A 17,227-nucleotide genomic window follows, 5' to 3' on the forward strand; every position below is an offset into this window, starting at 1 on the left:
GTTTTGTAAACAATCATTCACTTTTTGTGTTACCTTATTCTAAGAGCCATAACGTTTTTATTTTTCAATCAATAAAGCCGTGCGAGGACTTATTTTTTGCGTAACGAACTGTAGTTTCGATCAGTACCATTTTTCGGTACATGCGACTTTTTGATCTCTTTTTATTCCATTTTTTGGGAGGTGAAGTGACCAAAGAATTGTGATTGTGGTTCGGTTTATTATTATTTTATTTTACGGCGTTCACCGTGCGGGATAAATAATGAAATAATTTTGTAGTTCAGGCCGTTACGGACGCGGCGATACCAATTATGTATAGTTTATTTGTTTGTTTATATATTTTTATTAATAATAAAGGACTGATAAGGGAAAAGGTGGGATTTTTACTTTTATTACTTTTAAATCTTTTATTTTCTTATTTTTACACATCTTTTTTTAACTTTTTTTTCACTTTATTACTTTGTCCCACTAGGGGACATGAGGGCAGGAGGCTCTGATCGCTATTCTAATACACTGCACTACTTGCGTAGTGCAGTGTATTAGAACTGTCAGCTACTCACTGACAGCAAGCATAGTGGGTCCTGACGTTGTCAGGACCCACTAGGCTTCCGTCTATGGCATAGCCGGACGCCATTGTTTGGTGTCCGGTTGCCATAGTCACCATCGCCGGCCGCTATCGTGTAGCAGGCCGGCGATGGCAGCTTAACCCCTAAAAAGCCGCGATCTCTATAGAACGCGGCTTTTAAGGGGTTAATCAGCGGGGACACAGCGATCGGTCCCCGCTGTAGGAGCTGTGACAGCTGCTGAACAAGACAGCAGCGTCACAGCTCCTGTATGTGTCGGGAGGACGGCCGAAACGGCCGTTACTCCCGAGACGTACTATTACGGCATGGAGCGCGAACGATACAGCTGCCATGACGTAATAGTACGTCAAGGAGCGGGAAGGGGTTAAGTGGTATGAGGGCTTATTTTTTGCGGGATAAGCTGTAGTTTTTAATGATACACAGTTTGCGGGTACATGTGACGTTTTGATCACTTTTTAGTTCATTTTTTGAGGGAGATTAGGTGACCAAAAAATAGAGATTCTGGCGTTTACAATTTTTTTTTTACGGCGTTCACCGTGCGGGTTAAATAATTATATATTGTAATAGTTCAGACTTTTACGGACGCGGTGATACCAATTATGTTTATTTTATAATTCAATAAACTCCTGATGCAAAGTAGTAGTGGGCTAGGTAATGTCCCTAGGGAACAACCTCCCTCTTATGATGCAAAGGCAACGCCATAATAGATATATATACACAAAAGAAACAGAGTACACAGCCAAGTATATATTAACTTCTTAACGCCGAAGGACGGATATATCCGTCCTCAGCAGCTGCTAGTTCGCGCAGGAGGACGGATATATCCGTCCTGTGATGGCGCGGATACTGCCACTGTACCCACGCGATCAGCGGCAGGAGCACGGCTGTTATACACAGCCTGGCTCCTGCTGCAACTGCCGGAATCGAAGCGCGCTCCGATTCCGGCAGTTTAACCCATTAAATACCGCTGTCAATAGTGACAGCGGCATCTAATGTGTTTGACAGAAGGAGGGAGCTCCCTCTGTCACCCGATCGGCGCCCCCGCAAACAAATCGCAGGTCGCCGTCGGGTTTCCATGACAGCCGGGGGTCTAACAAAGACCCCCAGGTCTGTCTTCAGCATCTGCCTGTTAGGCGATGCCGGAGGCATGACCTAATAGATTGCCTGTCAGTTTTAGGGCAGATTCACACGAACGTTGCGTTTTTGCGCGCGCAAAAACCATTTGACAGCTGCGTGTGTCATGCGTGTCTGATGCGCGGCTGCGTGATTTTCGCGCAGCCGGCATCATAGAGATGAGGCTTGTCGACGCCCGTCACTGTCCAAGGTGCTGAAAGAGCTAAATCTTTCAGCACCCTCAACAGTGAATGCCGAACACAACAGCGAAAAACCTGTAAAAAAAAAAGATAAAGTTCCTACTTACCGAGAACTTCCCGGCCGTTGCCTTGGTGACGCGTCCTTGGTGACGCGTCCTTGGTGACGCGCCTCTCTTGACATCGGGCCCCACCTCCCTGGATGACGCGGCAGTCCAAGTGACCGCTGCAGCCTGTGATTGGCTGCAGCCTGTGCTTGGCCTATGATTGGCTGGAGCTGTCACTTGAACTGAAGTGTCATCCCGGGAGGTCGGACTGCAGGAAGGAGACAGGAGTAATCGGTAAGTTAGAACTTCGTTTTTTTTTACAGGTTCATGTATTTTGGGATTGCAAGTCACTGTCCATGGTGCTGAAACAGTTTAACTCTTTCAGCACCATGCACAGTGAATGTCTCCCGACGTCGCGGACCGGAAATTTTTTTGCCGGGTTCGGCCAAAACGAGTTTGGCCGAACCCGGTGAAGTTAGCTTCGGTTGTCGGGGTTCGCTCCTCGCAAAGACACTCCGTTTCGATGCTTGGAAACAGAAAAGCACGTGGTGCTTTTCTGTTTCCATTCATCCTTTTGACAGCTCGTGCGCTGTTTCAGTCGGTTCGCACGGAAGAGCTTCCGTGCGACCTGCCTGGTTTTCACGCACCCATTGACTTCAATGGGTGCGTGATGCGTGAAATACGCAGAGTTATTTAACCTGTCGCGTATTTTGCGCAGCGAACAAACGCTGCGCAAAATACACGGACTGTGTGTACTGCCCCATAGACTTCTATAGGGCATTGCGTGCCGCGTGAAAACCACGCGGCCTACACGCTGCCAAATCACACTCGTGTGAATCCCCCCTTACACTGACAGGCAATAATGCTTCGGTATACTAAGTATACCAAAGCATTATATATGCGATCAACAGATCGCATAGTGAAGTCCCCTGGTGGGACGTCAAAAAAAAATGTCAATCAGTTAAATAAAGTTTCTGAAAAAAATAAAAATAAATTTACAGTCAAAGTCAAATAAAACTTTTATTTAGTAAAAGTGTCAAAACAAATCACACATACACATATATGGTATCCCAGCGATCGTAACAACTTGACCAATAAAATGAACAATAAACCGCCGGATGAACGGCGTCCAAAGAAAACGCAAAAAACAACGGCAAAATTCTCTCTTTTCTCCCATTCCCCCCATAAAAAATAAAATAAAAGTTCATCTATAAGTCCTATGTACCCCAAAATAGTACTAATGAAAACTACACATTGTCCCGCAAAAATCAAGCCCACATTGACGGAAAAATAAAAAAATTACGTCTCTTGGAATGCGGCAATGCAAAAACAAGTAATTTTTTTCTAAAAGGGTTTTTATTGTGCAAACGTAGAAAAAACATATAAAACCTTTACATATTTGGTATCCCCGTAATCGTGCCGACCTATAGAATAAAGTTAACATGTTATTTACGCTGCATAGTAAACGGCGTAAATTTATAACGTGAAAATGAATGCTGGAATAGCTGCTTATTTTCAATTCTCTCCTAAAATAAAGTTAATCAATATATTGTAAGCATCTAAAAATGGTACAATTACAATATACAACTCGTCCCGCAAAAAACAAGCCCTTATACGGCGATGTCGACGGAATAAAAAAAAAAGTTACGACTCTTGGAATGCGACCGTGAAAAAACAAAAAATAATCCTTGGTCATTAACGTGCAAAATGGCCCGGTCATGAAGGGGTTAAAGATAACAAATTTTTATTAAATACACATAAAAAACAAACATATTAAAAAGGTACATGAATGGAGAGACTCTATAAAATGTAAACACAAGTATGTACGTTATCCAACTGTGTATAGTAATAAATATTATGTTGTACTCCTTGTATTAAGGATATATGAAATGGGAGGTATATTGTCTTATATGCAGTTAGTTCCTTATGTACAGACCATTAAACTGTGGACATAATAGTCCAGGGGGTGATTTTATCTACAGCAGGAAAACTATAATGTCATAGGTAATTAAGACAAACCTTACCCATATCAGTAGTCTTGGAGACCTGGATACCTTGTGTTGAACCCTGACGTGCCTTTTGCGGTGTCCGCTTCCTCAAGGGGTGTGTGGTGTCTTGCTATAGTCAGGCCCTAAATAGTCAGTTGCCCAGGTGATTTTCTATTGATTTTAATTGCTTTCCCCACGTCCGTAGGTTCTCGGCGCATGTCCACCGACTCGACCGGGAAGTGTGGCATGCCCCACATCCGGCCTCCAGTGCCGCGGCGCACATCTGGGTTCCTGACGCGTAACAGGAATTCCAGACATTCGCACCACACTATAGGAGACAAGGACGGGGGCAGCAACACACCCGATCACGTGCATATGGAGTGCGCACACCATAGGACGATTGGGACCAAGAAAAATGTAAGTGCCATAATACTGTGTCGTACGTGGCGGGTCAGAGGCCCGCCCATTTCATGTATCCCTAAAGATAAAACCCAAGAAGATGGCAATAATGTGCCAATGGTGTTGAGTGTGCATAAGTGAAAAAATAAATAATAACATTTAAAGAAAACGAGGGGGAAGAACAAACAATAATGATCCCCCAAATTATGCTGATTACAACTAAATAAATGTTGAAGAGGAGAAAAAGAAATTATGAAATTATATCTGTTGATAAGTGCAACATATAATATAATGTCAATTGTATGGGACCTCATGAAACGCAATATATTACAATATTTGAGGTCATGATGTGGAGTTTAGAATTATAAAAGAGTATAGGTGTCGACGTGATTCCGCCTCACACGTAAACCCAACATCACAACAAATTACATATGTGTGCAAAAAGAGGAAAGCAAACAATTAAGGTCATCTGTAAAGGACAGACGACAAATAGTGACACACAAAAACATATTAATAAAATAAAAAATAATCAAAAATTATTTAAGGAGAGCGAACTTAAAGAGGCTCTGTCACCAGATTTTGCAGCCCCTATCTGCTATTGCAGCAGATCGGCGCTGCAATGTAGATTACAGTAACGTTTTTATTTTTAAAAAACGAGCATTTTTGGCCAAGTTATGACCATTTTCGTATTTATGCAAATGAGGCTTGCAAAAGTACAACTGGGCGTGTTGAAAAGTAAAAGTACAACTGGGCGTGTATTATGTGCGTACATCGGGGCGTGTTTACTACTTTTAATAGCTGGGCGTTCTGAAGAGAAGTATCATCCACTTCTCTTCACAACGCCCAGCTTCTGGCAGTGCAGATCTGTGTCGTCACTCACAGGTCCTGCATCGTGTCGGCACCAGAGGCTACAGATGATTCTGCAGCAGCATCGGCGTTTGCAGGTAAGTCGATGTAGCTACTTACCTGCAAACGCTGATGCTGCTGCAGAATCAACTGTAGCCTCTGGTGCCGATGTGGCCGTCACGATGCAGGACCTGTGAGTGACGTCACAGATCTGCACTGCCAGAAGCTGGGCGTTGTGAAGAGAAGTGGATGATACTTCTCTTCAGAACGCCCAGCTATTAAAAGTAGTAAACACGCCCCGATGTACGCACATAATACACGCCCAGTTGTACTTTTACTTTTAAACACGCCCAGTTGTACTTTTGCAAGCCTCATTTGCATAAATACGAAAATGGTCATAACTTGGCCAAAAATGCTCGTTTTTTAAAAATAAAAACGTTACTCTTATCTACATTGCAGCGCCGATCTGCTGCAATAGCAGATAGGGGTTGCAAAATCTGGTGACAGAGCCTCTTTAAGCAAATAAAGGGGAAGAAATGACAAGGATTTAGTACGCCAAGTCACAGTACATCAGGTTTGTAAAAAACCTTTTATCTTGGTCCGCAGTGTAGGGTCGTCTGGGTTTGAAATATGCTAACAAGCCAGCCCCTAGGACATCTAAATGACATCCTGGAAGAAGTAAGATACTGTCAGGATTCCAACCCAGAAACTCCTGTGTCCCAGGCAGTTGCTCTTCTTCTTAACCCCTTCCCGCTACAGCCCTTTTTCAGATTTTCATTTTCGTTTTTTCCTCCCCACCTTCCAAAAGCCATAACTTTTTTATTTTTCCGTCGATATAGTACTATGAGGGCTTGATTTTTGCGGGACGAGTTGTAGTTTTTCGTAGCACCATTTATTGTGCCATATAATGTACTAGGAAACGGGAAAAAAATTATTTGTGGGGTAGAAAATGAAAAAAACAGCGATTCCTCCTTTGTTTTTTGCGCATCGTTTTTACGGAATTCACTGTGCAATTAAAACAACATGTTAACTTTATTCTGTGGGTCAATACGATTACGGTGATACAAAATATATATCTATTTTTCTATATTTTACTACTTTTACAAGTAAAAACCTAAGTGTAAAAAATAAAATGTATTTTGTGTCGCCAAATTCCGAGAGCCACAACTTTTTTATTTTTCTGTCGATGAAGTGGTATGAGGGCTTTTTTTTTGCGGGATAAGCTGTCGTTTTTAATGATACACATTTTGGGGTACATGTGACGTTTTGATCACTTTTTATTTCATTTTTTGTGGGAGATGAGGTGACCAAAAAATAGAGATTCTGGCGTTTACAATTTTTCTTTACGGCGTTCACCGTGCGGGTTAAATAATGATATATTGTAATAGTTCAGACTTTTACGGACGCGGCGATACCAATTATGTTTATTTATTTATTTTTTTTACTATGCTCTAGGGGGAAAATGGGAACAGTTTGTTTTTTTTACTTTTACTTTTTTATTTATTTTTAACAAAAAACAACAACTTTATTTTGCTCATTTTTACTTTTTTATTAATCCCCCTAGGAGACTTCAACCAGCGATCGTTAGATCGCTTGCACGATATACTGCAATACTAATGTATTGCAGTATATCGTGATTCTGACAGCCTTCTATTAAGCCCTGCTGGAGGACAGAGCACAAAAATGGCGGACCTGGGGGCCTTCATTAGGCCTCCAGGCAGCCATAGCAACCATCGGCCCCCCCAAGCGATTGCATTGCGATGGGGGGCATGATGATCTGTTAGAGGGGGTCGCCCCCCCCCCTCTTTCTAAGGATTTAAATGCTGCGGTCGCTATTGACCGCGACATTTAACAAGGTCACTTTTCCTGGTCCCTTATGATCAGAATACCCTGATCCTGCTGCTAGGAATCTGTATTCAGTATATAGTGAGTATGTAGCAGAATTAAGATGCCCATACACATTAGATAAACGTCGTCTGAACCCACCCAACGTGCATGTGTATACAGTCGAACAAGTTTTTGGCTGACAGCTAGATAAGGTGTATGGCCACCATTAGTTCTGCCTTTTCAAGGTGAAGGGGGAGGTGCACTTTAATTGACCTCTGACGACAAATTTATTTTCCATTTTATTTGCATTTATGACACTATTAGGGATCTCTCTATTTTTATAGTGTTCAGGGTTTCTTTTGATAACCTGTGGTTCCTTTTTTGTGCATATATATCTTTTTGCAGCCATCCATAGCTATGCACCTGCTTACATTCCCATGCACTAAAACACACATACACATATTCCTTCCTTATACACATTCTAGACATAAATGTTAATTATTTGAGCTTTCTTCTTGTGCAGTTTGCTTCTGTTGCTATGGTAACTATGATCTGTTTACTTCACTTTCGCTGCATGAGGCCAGCCAATCACAAACCTGGGATCTGCGTCTGGTTCTCCGATCATGTAAATCATTTACCAAACACTGGCAATCTGCGGAAATTTATGTTTTGTTATAGATGAGAACGTATTGTGGATTTTATGACCAGCCTTAGTAAAACCACGGCAATCAGGAATCAAAGACAACTAGGTTATTGTGACCATTTATCCAATCTGTCTATAATGGCAAATACTAATAAAATGAAGATTAGGCTAATTCTACATTTTGATGGCTTATTGTGCACTGTCCCCTGTAGAGGTCACAATATATACAGAACCTCTCATATCTTCATATCATACAAATCTATCTGATTACATATGATTTTATAATTAATACTTATGATCCTTATTATATAAAATACAATTGTAACCGGAAGATTAAAGGAAAGAAAGTGATATGGTTGCAAGAGCCGTAAATATTATATATAGGAGCCTAGTCAGAAAAAGTGAACATTTGCAAGATCAAAATGGGGCCCCATACTGGCTGCTCTTCTGATCTTGCTATTAAGGCTGGCAAAAGGGTTGGGCCAGTGCCTCAAATGGCCATCAGCATTTGGGAAGTAATGGTTCAGGGCCAAGCCTTCCCTTCATAAGACCTATAACCTCCCTGTATAGCATCTATAATACTAGAATACATATATATAAATTGTAAAGAGAGTAAAATAGGGTGAATGTTAAATGGATGCCCATTCAAAAGGTGCTTGTGACACAGGCAACATCAATACTCTAGATCAGGGGTGCACAACCTGCGGCCCGCAATGCTGTTCTGTGTGGACCCTGACCATCAGGGCACAGACATGCCCAATCATTCCCAATAGTTCAAAAAGACACTTCTAAAGCAGAGAACAGATTGCAGTTATTAGTCGGCAGCTCAATTCTCTCTTCCCTGTACTAATCATAGATATCAGTTTAGGTCTAATAAAATAAATGTGAGCGCCCTTTGCTGGTTGCTGGTAGAGAGAAGAGGAGCGGAAAGCAGCAAAGACTTCATCTTTTCCATCTTGGCCTGTAAGGAGAACTCCTAAAGAATTTGCTAAATATCAGAATGTCAAGGCAGATTTAAATGCACTTTAAAATAAATTTACATCGTTGAGCAACATTTTTTTATCCCCAGGGGATCTCTGGGGTTGGAACGCGACCAATCCAATAAATAAACCCATTATTCTGTGCTGATTAATGTCAAATATGTTTAGAACGGTTTTTCTGATGCAGGGCTCCAAATTCCCTCATAGTAAACTAATAATATTCTGTCTGCCTGCAGTTTCCACTGGGGGGAGTCTAGGAGCTTATGGCATACTGTTTATATATTGAACTAAATAATAAAGCAGTATGCAGTACTCTCTACCTAGCAGCAACTGCAGAGAGCAAGAATTTTATAGTTTAACTTTATGTCTATATAAGGGATTTGAGGCTCTGTATTGGAAAAATAAATCTCAGACGGATATAAATATATATTATAAAATTAATCAGCACAGAACTTTGCGCAAAGGTAGTGTAACGTCCGTGGTCGCTGACCGCAGACTCCTCTCGTCCTGCTGACGCCTTCCTTCCCAGAGATGCCAGCACATGCAACCGTCCTGGCCTGCAGTGACCACTAGGGTGTGCGTGCGAGCTCAGTCCCAGTCTTAAAGGGCCAGCGCACACATGTTTAGAATTGCCTAATCACCCATGATCACCATGGACTATTAGAAGGGCCCTGCCCCTTCACTCATTACCTGAGCGTTGTTGTGTTTACCCGTGTTCCTCCTACTACACCTCCTGGCAGTACTGACCCCCCGGACTACACCTCCTGGCAGTGCTGCCCCCCGATTTTCTCTGCCACTACCTCATCGCTATGATGGAGACACGAAGACTTGCAGGGTATTTCTGAACCAGTGCTAGATCCACTTCAGCCTGTATTCCAGAGCATTCTCTACTGACGGCGCAGGGGTCACTTTCATTGTCTCTCTCCTTACTGGCAAAACCCTAGCATGGGAAAATCCCACCTGGGAGTGTCAGGGACCATAGACCCGTGACTTCCAGGGATTCCTACAGACATTTCGCTAACAAGGTTGCTCACTCCAAGCCTGCTGGGCTGCTCCAGCCGGTGCCCAATGCCCCCTGGCAACATATAGCAATGGACTTTGTTACGGATCTGCCTCCCTCTGCTGGATGCAGTACGGTCTGGGTGGTGGTGGACGAATTCTCGAAAATGGCTCATTGTGTTCCGCTGACCGGCCTACCTACTGCTTCTCGACTGGCTCTTCATCCAACACATCTTCCGCCTGCACGGCTTACCTCTGCATATCGTGTCTGATCGGGGGGGGGGTTCAGTTCACCTCAAAGTGCTCGAGAGCCCTCTGTAACCTCCTCGATGTAATGTTGGACTTTTCCTCAGCCTACCCCCCCCCCCTCCAATCCAATGGTCAGGTCGAGAGAATCAATCAGATCATGGAGAACTATCTACGACACCTTATCTCCAGGTAGCATGATGACTGGGTGCAGCTTCTTCCTTGGCCCGAGTTCTCTTATAACAAACATACAAGCGAATCCACGGCTGGCACACCGTTCTTCATCGTTTACGGCCAACACCCACGAATTCCTCTCCCGGTGGCAGTTACGTCTCAGGTGCACCCAGCTCACTCTGCATTCAGGGACTTCCTGCAGATGTGGCAGCAAACCCGATCCTCTATTCTGCTGGCGGTCGACCACATGAAACGAAAGGCAGAAACAAGGAGAAGAGAGCCTCCTCAGTTTCTTCCGGGTACCAAGGTCTGGCTGTCCTATAGGAATGTCTGGCTGAGGGCGCCGTCATACAAGTTTGCTCTCAGGTTCCTCGGACCCTTCGAGATCCTACAGCAGATCAACCCTGTCCTACAAGCTTCGACTGCCACTGCCTCCCACCCTCAAGATCCCCAACTCCTTTCATGTCTCCCTCCTGAAGCCTGTGGTTCTGAACTGCTACTCCTAGTCCTGCAGTTGCCCCCAGCGGTTCATCAGATTCATTTGAGGTTAAGGAGATCTTGGACACCAAAAAAGTGGGAGGAAGAACTTTTTATTTGGTGGATTGGAAGTGGTTTGGTCTAGAGGAGAGGTCCTGGGAGCCAGAGGAGAACCTCAATGCTTCTACCCTCATTAAGAAGTTCCTCACTCGCTCTGGTCCCAAGAAGAGGGGGTGTAAGAGGGGGGATACTGTAACGTCTGCGGTCGCTGACCGCAGACTCCTCTCATCCTGCCGATTCCCTTCCTTCCCGGAGATGCCAGCGCGCACACATGTTTAGAATTGCCTAACCACCCATGATAACCCTGGACTATAAGAAAGGCCCTGCCCCTTCACTCATTGCCTGAGCGTTGTATTTACCTGTGTTAGTCTTGCAAATGGTCCCTTAGTGTTTTCCAGTTCCCAGTGTTCCTGCTACCTGTATCCCGTGCTACCTTGTTCCTGTGCCTTAGAGAGTTGGAGTCGTGTTGCGCCACCGATCACGTCTGCTGTGTTACACCACGCCTGGTGTCTGCTGCCAAGGTCCCATCCGAGCCTATCCATCGCTACTGTCTGACTACCACAGGTACCCTTACTCGGACTATAGACTTTACTTGGTACACTGTGTGGCCAGCTGCTATCCTGCTCCGGCGGTACGGCCCATTTTTTGTGGGGCTTTTGTCGCCTGCAATGTTAAATGTATGGTGTTGTTGGACAAGCACTTCTAATCATACAATAGTTTGCACATTTTTTGTATATCAGTTTGTACGTTTATGAAAGGGTAGTGCATGTGTGTCCCCACCTATAATTGATAAAGAAAAATTTAATAATTTTGCTCAACACATTACATTGTATTAGAGCAGGTTGCAGTGGGAGCTGCATATGTAGCTGTCACTTATGCCCATGTGAAGAGGAGGAGTAGGGGACAAGCTGGCAGTGTGCAGGGAGAGGAGAGAAACTGTCATCCTCCTCCTGTCCCTGTATGGCTGTAGATTACCCAAGGGGGAGGGGTAACATGAACTGTTGTTCATGTTATCACCACCCTTATCGATCAGAGAGCATGCTTGCTCTCTGATTGTCACATATCCTTTCTTTTTTAGAAAAGGAGTAAGAAGATGAGAAGTAGCTTATCTTATAACCCTCTCTGTCCACAGGAGGAGGAACAGGGGATCTCTGGGGTTGGAACCCAACCAATCTAATAATTATCCCCCATACTGTGGGTTCTGATATGTATACTACTTGGATGCTAATTTCTTAAAGAGGTTGTCGTATGAAACTTCTCTAAGTCATGAAGCTTCTCCTGCTTCTCTAAGTTCGTGTTCACATCACGCTGGGGAACTACTACACTTTCGGCCTGACGGGGCTTTTTCCACCGCATATCACATCATGTGAACAGGGCCTAACCCCTGGTGATCAGCTGTTATAGCTGGGAGAATCCACGTTGGCCAGACATTTGTGATGCAGGGGAAATTTAGTATTACATGGCAGCAAAACAAATTAATGTCCATTCATGTAATAGATAGCCAGAATGCGTCCACCAGAGAGAGAGCTGCGGCTTGTTCGCAGCTCCCCTATCTGGCTCGCAGAGGGAGGTCCTTAGGGTGGGATCCCCTCTATGACAAGATGAAACACATGCTGACAGCTATATCTAATGCTCTTGAGCCTCTAGTAGAAGAAGCTAGCTACTTTGCTCACTGCCAGTAATATACACTTTTTAGCATTCTTTGTTCTGCAGCTTGTTGAAATTTATTTTTTTCTAAAAAACAAACAAAGATAAGCTAATGTGTTTTTATGCATTTAAAGTGATTATTCACTTATTTTTGGATTTTCACCCATGATATCTAATATTTCTGCCCTCATTCAGCCATCAAGCATCAGTCAACCATCAAGCATCACATTAAATAAAGACAACGGGACAAATATATAGAGATGAAAATTTTACCAGTCTTCAATTGAAATGTTTTTTATATATCAGCCTGACACGTCCACGTTACAGAGGGAGCAAAAAACGTGGGATCTGGCAGACTTACTGGCAGCATAGTATCTCTCTCCCAGGCAGAAGGTATGCATTGCAGAGCCCTCTGCCTAAGATTAAGGAAAGCCACTGGTTCCTGGAAATATAGCTTTATATATATATATATATTCACCTTATTATAAGGTACATAAAAATCTCTCTGGGAATATAAACAGCCACAAAATATATAGGACATCTGCTTTCACTTTTATACAATTTTGTACAAAAAAAAGCATGTATTAAAACAGCCGCCATTTTGGAAAATATCCCCACAAAAGCAGCAATTCCCCCTCCCATGATTATGAACATTTAGTGCGCACATAAAAGCAGTGGCAAGTATGATCTGTACCATGTAGTCATGTGGGGAGTGTAGAGGTACTCAGTGTCATTATACAATGCAGTGTATTCATTATCAGTGTATAGAGATAGCCGGTATCATTATACAATGCAGCATGTTCATTATCTATATACATAGATACTTGACACCACTATAAAGTGCATCACATCCGTTATCAGCCATGTAACAGCACCAGCATCATCAAAAATGCTCAGTGTCATGATATATAAGGGCAGTAATGGAAGTGGAAATGCTGCCCCCTTAAGATACCATACTGTTTTACCCCTATCTGTAGATTGTTAAATGCATATATATATTGCCATTAACCCCTTCACTGCTAACGCACGTTATCGCCAAACATACTCCTGACATAGCAATGTGTACTTAAATAATACATTTACATATACATTCATCCTGGTGCGTGTAGAAGTGTTTTGCTGATATGTACAGTAGTATAGATATCTGTGCGCAAGCATGGCTTAAAGCAGATCTACAGGCATCGCTCTAAAACTTCATGCGGAGATGACACTGTGTCAAAAACACATTCATTTTGTGTCATCTTATCTACATTAAATTTTTATTAAGCATTTCACTCCCAGGCTGCATTTAATTTATAGAAGAGAGCAGGGACTATGCATTTCTTTGAAGCCTAGGTGACTCTATAACTAAGTGACAGCTTCATAGCTGCCAAAAATGGGTGCTGTAACTTTTTTTCTGGACCCAGCTGAAAGGAGAAGAAGATGTTAGAAGCGTAATTGGGTGACAGAAAGAAAACACAGCACACAGTGATAGAATAAGAGTGCTCAGCACAGGTAAGCTTTGATGTTTGACCATAGATCTGCTTTAAGAAGGTACCACATTCATAGATACGAAGAGCAATGTACACAGGGAATAAAGTGCCTCTGTATGAATAACAGTTCCGTAATGTGTTCTTATTTTTGGAATTTCTTCGATAATAATGGTAAAGTACAAGTCAAATTCCTCTTGACATTCAAGTCAGCAAAAAGTGTTTCATGTCAGCCTGCTCCATTGAACTAGCAGCCATTTACAGTATTCTACTAACGAATTAATTCCCTATAGCCCTAGAAGGTTTTTATCGGATCTCCCATGTTCGATAAAGGAGTGTAAAATGGTAAGAATATATTGGGTACTGTTCACACTATTGCCATTCTCTGTTCCATCAGGTTCCGTGTTTCGTTCTCCGTTCTGTCAATGCGTCTGTTTGAAAATGGATCTGTCACACCGTGGCTACTTTAGGAACGTTCTATTTGTGCAATTTCGTACTTAAACCTAAAGTTTCAAGATAACAGGACTACTCAGTAAGGTTACAATAGTAGGAAACTCTGGAATATTGTTACAGGTCAGAGTGTACCTGACATTACCTCTATTAAACATACTGAAAATATTATTTTGACAGGACATATGGGGTAATTTATTAACTGAAAAATGGAACAGCATGCCAGAAAAGATTTTTGCACCTCTCTTTCCTTCATCTGTGCAGCAATATGGCATGTTTTGAAGGACTTACATATATGATCTCAGCATATATGAGCTTTTGCTATAGCAGGACAGAGAAAGGCCCAGGATGGGAATAGTGAGGTCATTTAATTGACTGGCTGAGTGCCAAAAGCTGTCAATGGATCAGAAAGTGGTCCTACACAGTGAGGTCCAAAGCTGGGCCACATGGACTGCAGGGATGAATGGGAGGGCCCAGTGCCCAATTGCTTGTTCGGTCAGTCTTTTCAGATTGAATTCAAAATTCATACAGTATTATCTGACTGACAAGGTGAAAATAGGATAAGAGAAAGGTCGTCACTTCCGTAGCCCCACATGGCAATGAGTGAGAACATAACTCTTAAAGCATGGTTGGCATTTCAAAAACTCAAATGAGCCCTTTAAATGAGCCTATTTGCCCTGTAAAGCTATTAATCTCAGATTGAATATATACTGTTAATAAATTACTTTAAAATATAGCACCTTATACTGTACTTGTGTGCTTTACCATGCAGGAAATATTTTATATCTTGGCACTGGCAGCAAAGAGGTGAAGGTTTTTTTCGTTTGCTTGTTTTGTTGTTTGAATTTTCTTTACAATAGTATTTTACCATAGCAGCAAAAAGATCGTTAGAAAAAAAAAACAATATTTCATTCTTTTTTTTTTTTTTTTTTAGAACAGACTGTCATGCAGAGACATGCAAGAGAGAAGTGGGATGGCTCACCCCCAAACCCTGCCCCCACCGACTTTTCAAAGTGACAAACACATGTCATTTTATAAAAGGAGAGGGCTGAAGCACAGGCAGGATTATCTGGGAAGGAGGAAGAATGACAGTGAGCGGAGAAAGCGCGAGTGACAAGGAGAATATAAGGAGAGAAAAGAAATTAGGAGAGTGAATTAGAGATGAGTAGGTGACACAGACTGAAAGTAATCGAGGAGGAGAATAGAGAAAACTGGTAGAAATACCTGTAACCTTATGGGAATTAAGAAAACAGTCAACGACACAGGAACAGGTATTCCTTCACAGAATCCATAGTCGTTAGCCACTATTAGGGTATGTGCACACACACTAATTACGTCCGTAATTGACGGACGTATTTCGGCCGCAAGTAGTGGACCGAACTCAGTGCAGGGAGCCGGGCTCCTAGCATCATACTTATGTACGATGCTAGGAGTCCCTGCCTCTCCGTGGAACTACTGTCCCGTACTGAAAACATGATTACAGTACGGGACAGTTGTCCTGCAGCGAGGCAGGGACTCCTAGCATCGTACATAAGTATGATGCTAGGAGCCCGGCTCAATGCACTGTGTTCGGTCCGGGACTTGCGGCCGAAATACGTCCGTCAATTACGGACGTAATTAGTGTGTGTGCACATACCCTCATATAGCAAGCAAGTACACACCATCACAGCTGCTATGTGCCTTGTGGAGAGTGGGTGCCACAGCATAGATTAACCATACATATCTTCCCAATTAACAATAAGAACTAGCACAGGGCTTCCCTGCCAATGCTAGCCAACAAGGAGGAGGAAACCAGCCCAAGTGTTACATCTTTCTTCTCTCCCACAAAGGCCAAGAGCGGACAAACTCTAGTTTTTCCTGTGGAGATGTAGAGGGTGCAGTGGTCTGAACCAGATGGGGAACTTTTTGATTTTTCCTCTATTCTATTGTGTGTTCTTACCCTTTTGTGTTCAGGTCCTTTCATGTCTTAAATAGGTGATCTTACAATATTAGCTCCTGTCCATATCATCATCGAGTGGGCACCATAGGTGAGATAAAACCTATAGGAGGCCTATACATGAACTTTTTACAAATATGGTTAATCTAGTTTACACACGTGAAAATTACACCTAAAAAAGTTTTTTCCTTACTGGAGATCCATTTCCAGGTGTGTGTAGTTTAGTGTGGCCTGTATAGTCCCACCGTTAAAGAGATGGATGCCTTGGCAGCCCTTCCAGTGATGATCTGGATGATCCTCATGGCTCAGGACCTATTCATATCAATTTAGAGCATGTGTAGTAAAGTGACTTCTTATTTCAACACCACTACAAGCTTTTCACAACTATTTGGTAAGCAAAATGATCACAATCAGACCAATAGATAGAATCATAACCCAACTGCAGTAAGACACCAAACTGGGTAGCTCTTTGGTAAAACAAAAAATCAACGTGCTCCTCCTATTCTTGTATCTCTCTGCAGCTGAGGACAATAAAACTTGGACTTCTAATAAAAAATTATATGTTATCATGCACACACGCATTCGCACTCACTGACTCAAGCTGTAGTTGTTTTTTTCCCCCCTAATAAAATTGTGTGACAGACGTTGAAAATAAATGGTGGTGGTGGTGGTGGGGTGGGGGAGTTATATTACGAGAGAGAGAGAGAGGGAAACAGAGCAGAGGGGGATGGAGAGCAAAGAGAATGAGAAGAAAAAAATCTTCAAGGAGGAGATGTGAAATCTGTCAGATACGATACCATAAGGATGATGCTTGCAGGATGAGTATGGAAAGAAGGACAGACAAATAGAAAAGAAAGGAAGAGACATGACAAATACACTAGGCACATGAGGATTTAACATTTGGACGTAGCAGCAGAATTTGTTTTGCTATAGCAGCAAATAAGCGACCCTGCCTCAAACTAAGGATTTAGTTTCTCCAAATCCTGTTTACCCTGAGACCCTTGTGCCGCCAGATTCTCATCATTCCCGAATGTAAACTAGAGTGAGGCTGTACAAGTTGAAGAGGATTGCAGTTTGGGTATAGGGGAGCAGTTATGCACAAGAGATAGAGTAGGGCTCTACAGTTAGAGCAGACTTACAAAGGAAAG

General features: G+C 42.7%; 1 long non-coding RNA gene across 1 annotated transcript in view; it reads left to right on the forward strand.

The window, feature by feature from the left end:
• LOC142750096 (uncharacterized) overlaps positions 1-15,478 on the forward strand; it is a 59,107-nt gene extending 43,629 nt beyond the window's left edge. Inside the window, exons 2-3 of the long non-coding RNA XR_012882565.1 lie at positions 4,132-4,343; positions 15,078-15,478. This is a non-coding gene — a long non-coding RNA (uncharacterized LOC142750096). The remainder of the gene's footprint in view (positions 1-4,131; positions 4,344-15,077) is intronic.
• The last annotated feature ends 1,749 nt before the right edge of the window (positions 15,479-17,227 follow it).

Source organism: Rhinoderma darwinii, chromosome 3 (genome assembly GCF_050947455.1).
Source record: "Rhinoderma darwinii isolate aRhiDar2 chromosome 3, aRhiDar2.hap1, whole genome shotgun sequence".
NCBI classification, from domain to species: domain Eukaryota; kingdom Metazoa; phylum Chordata; class Amphibia; order Anura; family Rhinodermatidae; genus Rhinoderma; species Rhinoderma darwinii.